Raw genomic sequence first — 7,285 nt, 5'->3', positions numbered from 1 at the left:
CCCACCCCTATGGAAGTGATGAAAGCCCAGGCCACCCGCTTGGCCGAAGACTCCAACTTCCAAGCTCCCCCCAAGCTGGAGATCCCCACCATGGAGGGGAAGAGACAGATGACCAGACCTCACAAACTCAAACACCGGGACATGAACGTCCTGACACCCTCTGGATTCTAAGTGAACTCCTTACATCAACCTCAACTGTACACATAGTGAACCTGTAGCTGGTCTACCCTCTCTCTTACTCCCTTGTGCTGTCATGCTGCTGGGTCACTGCAGTAATAATGGCTTTTCCCTATCACAGATTCATCCTTTTGCTAGTGTCTTAAGTAAATGTTCGTCCTCAAAAGATGTTGTGTGTGTGCGTAGCAGCATTGTTGTTGGTGCTGTTGTCTTTTGTTTGCCTTTTCCTTGCTTTGCCTTTAAATCTTTCCTTTAAAGTGTTACTTTAAGTTAGTATGTGTGAGAACATGCATTCGTTGATGTTTTTGGATGTACTGTGGTGTAATTATTCATGGCTTGACTGAACAAAAGCAGTGTTTTTAATGTGTTGTTTTTTTTTGTTCCATCACAAAACAGTTTTTTGTTAGAAAACTGCTTAGAGCTTATTGTCATATATTGAGAAATGATGTTGTGATTTCCTGTGTAACATCAATACATAATGGGTTCAGTGATAACTTAATTCTTTTAAGTCTTTGCTGTTGTGTATTATGATGTTTAAAGCATCGTTGTGTCGAGGACGGTGTGACAAATGATGAGGGCACTGAATGAAATTGACTGATGGTTAAAAAAAGAACTTTGACTGAATTGTAATTTAATGTAACAGCTCTGGACAGACAATTTCTTATATTTTTGTTACAAGTTTAAAATTGTTTCAATTTCTCAAAAGGTCGAATGTATTTACTTTTGATCTTGTTGTAATACATGAATGAATAAATAAATGGACATATGCCATTTTTGCTCTTTTCCTGCAGTTCACTGTTTTTGGTAATAATGATAAAGTTCAAACAAATCTTATATGGTCACATGCAAGCTATTAAATGTACTTAACTGTGTACAGTATTTGTGTTATGTAATCTTTTAAATTAAAAATTTAAGTTGAATTCAATTTAATTTCTTTGTTTAAAATGCGTTTATTCAAAATTGAAAATTGTGTGTGTGTCCACTGCTTTTAATATTACATTTATTTACATATACTACATACATGCATTATTGTTCATATGTTTGCAGACAATAGTTTTTTTTTTTAGAAAATGTTTTGTTCAGCACTTTCAGATTTTTATGTGGCACTTGAAGACAGTAGAACGTTTCACTGGATACTGAAAATGTAGCTTTCCTATCACAGGACCAAATTACTGTACATTATAAAAACAATGCTTTAAATTGTAATATTTCACAATATTACTGTTTACTATATAAATGCAGCCTTGGTGAGCAAAAGAGATAGCTAAACCTGACTAAATCTCCCAAAGCCTCCTTTTGGGACGTTATTGATTGTAAAAACTTTTCTTTTCTTTTTTTTTGCAAGAAATGTATTACGTTTTCTGTTAGGGTTAGGTTATATCAGGGCTGTCCAAACTCGGTCCTGGTGGGCCGGTGTCCTGGAGAGTTTAGCTCAAATTTGCCTCAACACACCTGACTGGAAGTTTCTATGCCTAGTAAGAGCTTGATTAGCTGGTTCAGGTGTGTTTAATTAGGGTTGGAGCTAAACTCTTCAGGACACCGGCCCTCCAGGACCGAGTTTGGACGGCCCTGGGTTATATTATTTAACCTATTCAAACTAGCTGTAGAGGTCTGTGCAAGGTGCCCTTTTAGATAGGTGTGTGTGTGTGTGTGTGTTTTTCTTGGGGAGACCCTTACTGGTCAAGTGACATCTTCCCTCCATTTTGCAATACATTTTTCTGCCACTAGGAGACAGTGGCCTCCCAAAAGTGTTGACTTTTGGTGTAGAAACTCATGTCAGATATATCATCATAGAAAGTTTCACTGGGTAAACTGAAATAGAAATGAAACTGAAATTACGATGACCTTTTCTGTGAAGATGTCTTCCGACTTAAGTGATCAAAACTCTTTAATGGCAGTAGATCCTTGCCACATCAAAGCAACACTATGAAACTAACATCCAACGTTTGCTTCATCCTTCCCAGCGTCTTCCCTGTGTTTCTCTGGTTCATATGCTGCTCCATTGGCAGTCTCCTCACGTCTTATGCTGCCATGGTAAACATGCTTTCCTGGAAGTCCAGCCCCCACACTCTCCACCCAACAGCACTCACTCTCTCTCTCACATATGCTCACCTCCTCCCAGAGCCCTTTTCCAATCCCTCTGTGACGTAGTACTTTTACACACTGACACATCGTAGGTCATTTCCTACGTTTGGCAGTCCCACTGGGATGTCTGGATTTAATATGTTGACTAGCGGTCCACCCAGCTCAGAGTGTGAGGGCCTCTGTTGTATGTGAGTCACTGTGATAAGAGCTATGAGATCACAGTCTGACCACAACATGTGGATGTGGGTTCAGAGCTCATGGATAACGCACTGTTGTGTCGTGTAACGTGTTCCAATAAAGTTTGATTGCATTGCTGATGTTACTCATAAAACAGCCACTGTCTGCCGGGCTGTGATTCAAGGACACAATCATGATTAGGATTACATACACTTCAGATGAGATCAGAAAGGCTTTTTGAATTGGTTCGTTATTATTCATGGCAGTGAGTTTTCTTTATTTTTCTTTATGTTACTAAACATATATAGTAGTAACGATGCCAAAAATATTGACCTATAATAACATCTTAATATTTATGAACCTATAGTAGGCCTAATTGAGTTTAGTTTCTTCTTATAATTAATTCTTTCTTTCTTTCTTTTGAAATGAACTTCATTTCAAAAACATTTGTGGCCAAATTTGACTATTAAAATGTATTAAAAATATGTCCATACACATGAATGTAAATGTACTTAATTTGTACATTTACTTTACAAGATGATATCTGAGTCCAAACTCCAATAAGGAAGCACATAAAACATGTCATAATACAGATCTCAATATATATAGAAGACATGTCAGTGGCCACAACTAGTCTTAGTAGAAGTCATTTGAATATATTTTATTTTGAAGAAATAACTGATTAATTCACATGATAAAATATATCTCAAAAAGTAAAATTAAAATGCATTTAATCTTGGTCGATCTTCCACAATTGCCTCTACAAAACTAATTTAATGATTTTTTTAAAATATAAAATAATTGGAATATCGGAGCTTTATTTATTAAATTGAACACATATCTCACTTACCTTTTTAAAAATGCAGATGGTTTTACTGTGCCCAAAGAGTAAAATACATGTGCTCACTTAGCTGGGAATCATTTGAGATTCAATGCCTCAATGCATTCAGTTCGTATTTGAACAATGAAAACAAAAGCTGCAGGTCTTGGGTTTGGGTTTCTATACTAATTGTGTTTTATAAGCTGTTTTCCTACTAACAACTTTGTCCTTTTGCACAAGGAAGGGACTTTTTATTAGAGGTACCTTATACAGCCTGATTGTCTAGTAACATATTTCCAAATGTTTTACATATTTCCTACATGTTTGCATTGGTGAGCACCTCCTTTGATAATCAACCTGATCGACTTGTGGAAAAATGGGACTAATAGTAATTTCCATTAATGAGCGCTCAGTGTGTGCTATAATTGGAGGTGACTTGCAGCAGAAGGGAGAAATCATAATATGCATTAATGAGAGGATCTTGTGAAGTTAAATCACTTGACGTACATTCCAGTGTCACATGGCAGATGCTCTCAGCATTAAGCCTATCAGTCTGATTGGCAATGAACAGGAAAAGTCAAATCCTAACCCAGTGGTCCGGTACCACAGCTCTTGATTCAATCATTTGCACCGCAGTGGCCAAATGAAATAATGATGCCAATCCAAGTTTGTGAGCAGTGAACTATTAAATCCATGGTCTTGTGTTCAGGAAATACTCCATAGAATGACATTACAATCTAGCTATAAATGAACAATTAAAGAGGAAATTTCTGTGCTTTAATGCATAATTCTGTTTGTGAATTATTTTTCTAAGCATTAAAGTGCAGAAAAAGTCATAGATTTATAAAATAGTTTAATTTGACGTGTACTTCTTCTAGAGACTCATTTATGGAGTCCTACATTAAAGTTAACATGCTTTATAAACATAAAGTGTCCATTTCATGCGAGTTAAATTTTTTATTTAACATATTTAATAATAATTAAGCATACAAATGTCTCAGGGACTTCTCAAACATTTGGGTTTCAGCTTTATTTAAAATAGGGAATGAATATAAAAATATACCACCTAATATTTGGCATGTTTTTATGTTATATGGTAGTTAAGATAACTTTATATAACAATTCATAATATCTATGTTGTTGCTGGTACTGAGACTTTCTGACATCATTCATTTACTCAGTTTTTTATTTGTTAATAAACAATAAACAATGTATTTATATTATTAATGAGCAGTATCCAAAGTCAGTCAACCAACTGATCAATATGTTCTTGTGTTTGTGTGTTTAACATTTCTTTAAAAATGAATATTTATGTTGTTATGTTTTATGTCATGTTATGTTATGTCATGTTATGTTATGTTATGTTATGTTATGTTTTATGTTATGTTTTATGTTATGCTATGTTATGTTTTATGTCATGTTATGTTTTATGTTATGTAATATGTTATGTTATGGTTTATGTTATGTTATGTTTTATGTTATGTTATGTTATGTTTTATGTCATGTTATGTTTTATGTTATGTAATATGTTACGTTATGGTTAATGTTATGTTATATGTTATGTCATGTTTTATGTTATGTTATGTTATATGTTATGTTATGTTATGTTATGTTATGTTATGTTATGCTATGTTATATGTTATGTTATATGTTATGTTGTTATGTTATGTTATGTTATATGTTATATGTTATGTTATGTTATATGTTATGTTATGTTATGCTATGTTATAATGTTATGTTATGTTACGTTACATTACGTTATGTAATATCATATGATATTATATCTGTTTGGCTGGACTAGAAAGTTTAAATTACTCAACTGTTGTGCTGCTTTGCACAACATAATTTGCCTCAAAGGTCTGAAGTGATGGAAAAAGCTAACTCACCCAGGGTCTGAATGTGCCATGGAAATTTTGGTTATTTAATGGTAATGCTGCATATTAACATTCATAATGTTATTCACTAAGTAGTCTAAGTAGCAAACATTATATAAAGCTTACCAGGTTGTTGTTGTTGTTGTTTTTAAATAAAGCTTTTATTCATTTCACCTATGAATTCATTTCACATATAAATGTCCAAGAACTACTTATCTGTTAAACATTATATAAAGTTAATGAATGTTTTTATAAACTATTGCCCATTTAATGTGCTCTTTTGTATTTTGTCTTACTGAACTGTTGCCAGTATACAAGATAATAAACAGTAAAATAAGATAGTGAGATTAGAAAAAACTATGTAAAAGCAATTTCAACACAGCCACTGGATCTGCACTTTGGCTCTGTTAAAACATTGTTTGAGGGTGTGACTGTTTGTTGCCCGTACCACCCTTTTAATGGTCACTGACTGCCAGCTCATGATACTGGACAGCTCTGACAGCACATACGTAATTAAAGCATTTACTGTAATTCACATTGTTCAGATAATTTCTATATGGAACTCACTTTTGGCACAGGGACATTATTGTTCTGGAATAGGAAAGATCCAAACTCCACTCCAAACTCAGAAGTCAGGAGCATATAATTCCCTAGAATGTCATTGTATGATGTAGCATTAATATTTGTTTTCACTGGAATTAAATTGACAGTCCAAACCCATTATTTCAAAGGGGTATCTACATACTTTTTCCTGGTCTATCAGTTTACCTGATCTTGCCTAATGCAATCTCTGTAACACCTGAATCATATTTTGGAACACACGTGCACACACACGTGCACACACACACACACACACATTGTTTTTATGGTTTATGGGGACTCTCCATAGGCATAATGGTTTTTATACTGTACAAACCGTATTTTCTATTGCCCTACACCAACCCTACCACTAAACCTACCCCTCACAGGAAACTTCTGCATTTTTAGATTTTCAAAAAAACTCATTCTGAATTATTTATAAGCCTTTTGAATTACGGGGACACTGAAAATGTCTTCATAAATCACCTTCTCGTTGCAATACCTATGTCATACCCATGTTATTATACAAATTTGTATCCTCATAAACCACATAAACATGCACACACACACACAAAAGATATTTTGGACAATGTTGCTTACCAAACAGGTCTGGTTACCACTGACTTCCATTATATAGAGGGAAAAAAGAGACATTTCTCAAAATATCTTCTTTTATGCTCTGCAGAAGAACAGGTTTGGAACAACAGTTTCAAGTTCATTTTAGGTAAACTGAATGTAATGTTTTTGGACACTTAATAACTTTAACTTTAAGTTAAGTAATTAACTTTTTTTTTAAATAAACTTTTAAAATTTGAAGTAGGCTACATTAGAGGACCTCAGATGATGCCAAACCTGAAACAACATACAGAACTACCAAACTTTGCTATAAGTTTGATTTCATCATATAATAATTGCTGTTAATAGTGTTCATTGTCTGTTTGATTACGTCTTTAATTGATTTTTCCATACATTTCTGCCATATGTACATTAACTGACAGTCACCACTTATAAGCTACTACTAAATATTGTAGAAACTTAATTTTCTGTAAAGTTGCTTTGCAACGATTTGTATCGTTAAAAGCGCTATAACAAACTTGAATTAAATTGAAATTCTTCACATAAACTCTTAAGGAGAATCATCTCGCCATTAATGGCAGTGGTTTTGAAATTAAAGGCATAGTTCACCCAAAAATTGAAATTTGATGTTTATATGCTTACCCCCAGGGCATCCAAGATGTAGGTGACTTTGTTTCTTCAGTAGAACACATTTGATGATTTTTAACTTTAACCGTTGCAGTCTATCAGTCGTATAATGCATGGCAATGGTAACAAAATCTATGAGAGTAAAAAAATCATGCACAGACAAATCCAAATTAAACCCTGCGGCTCGTGATGACACATTAACTATCCCTTTAAGTGCTAAACAAACACATATGGGTGTGGTGGCAACATACTTTTTTTTTTTTTCTCTCTCTTTACTATGTAGCACAGGTGTGCCCAAACTTGGTCCTGGAGGGCCGGTTTTCTGAAGAGTTTAGCTCCAACCCCAATTAGACACACCTGAACCAGCTAA

Source organism: Sinocyclocheilus grahami, unplaced genomic scaffold, assembly GCF_001515645.1.
Source record: "Sinocyclocheilus grahami isolate Dianchi unplaced genomic scaffold, SAMN03320097.WGS_v1.1 scaffold1059.1, whole genome shotgun sequence".
Taxonomy (NCBI): domain Eukaryota; kingdom Metazoa; phylum Chordata; class Actinopteri; order Cypriniformes; family Cyprinidae; genus Sinocyclocheilus; species Sinocyclocheilus grahami.
The sequence above is the reverse complement of the archived record's forward strand: the minus strand, read 5'-3'. Positions refer to the sequence as shown.